Source organism: Oncorhynchus masou, chromosome 6, assembly GCF_036934945.1.
Source record: "Oncorhynchus masou masou isolate Uvic2021 chromosome 6, UVic_Omas_1.1, whole genome shotgun sequence".
In the NCBI taxonomy this organism is placed as follows: Eukaryota; Metazoa; Chordata; class Actinopteri; order Salmoniformes; family Salmonidae; genus Oncorhynchus; species Oncorhynchus masou.
Genome location: NC_088217.1, coordinates 77,408,160 through 77,408,737, shown reverse-complemented (window position 1 = coordinate 77,408,737; position 578 = coordinate 77,408,160). Strand labels below are relative to the sequence as shown.

The 578-nt window shown below is 37.7% G+C and overlaps 1 protein-coding gene across 1 annotated transcript in view; it reads left to right on the top strand.

Annotated features, from left to right (window-relative positions):
* The window catches only part of LOC135541208 (uncharacterized), a 1,358-nt gene extending 1,239 nt beyond the window's left edge, over positions 1-119 (top strand). The window contains exon 2 of the mRNA XM_064967313.1: positions 1-119. This exon is cut by the window's left edge and continues 746 nt beyond it. The gene's annotated coding sequence lies outside the window, so the exon portion shown is untranslated.
* The last annotated feature ends 459 nt before the right edge of the window (positions 120-578 follow it).

Below are 578 nucleotides of genomic sequence, written 5' to 3'. Positions count from 1 at the left end.
TAAAGGAAGGATATCTGATGGATATTGTCCTCCATCAGAGACTGAATTAAAACTAAAATATAAACTTTTTGAAATGTTGCACACTAACATATCACCTCTTTATACATTAGTAAAGCAAAACAATCACCTTGAAATATGTTTAGTATTCTTTTTTAATTCTGTATAATTAAAGGAAATGTTCTGTGACTCTAATTGTCTAAGTGATGAATAAAGATTTGTGAAACTTTTTAATTGGTGGAAAGGGTTCCTCCTGTCTCAAGTTATACACCCACCATCTTTACCAGGGAAACTTGTCACCATGGACATCGTGGACAATAACAGGAGTGTCTCAGATACTGTTGACATCTCAGCTATAATCAGACACAGTTCTCTTTCTCATTATTGAGTTTATACACTTTTAATAAACTGTTTAGGATTTATGATGTTTTGCCAGACTTATAACACAGCGACTGTTCTGCTGCCACAGAACTTCATTCATCTGTGTGTGTGTGTGTGTGTGTGTGTGTGTGTGTGTGTGTGTGTGTGTGTCGGTGCGTGTTGGCGTGTGTGTGTCGGTGCGTGCTGGCGTGTGTGTGTCG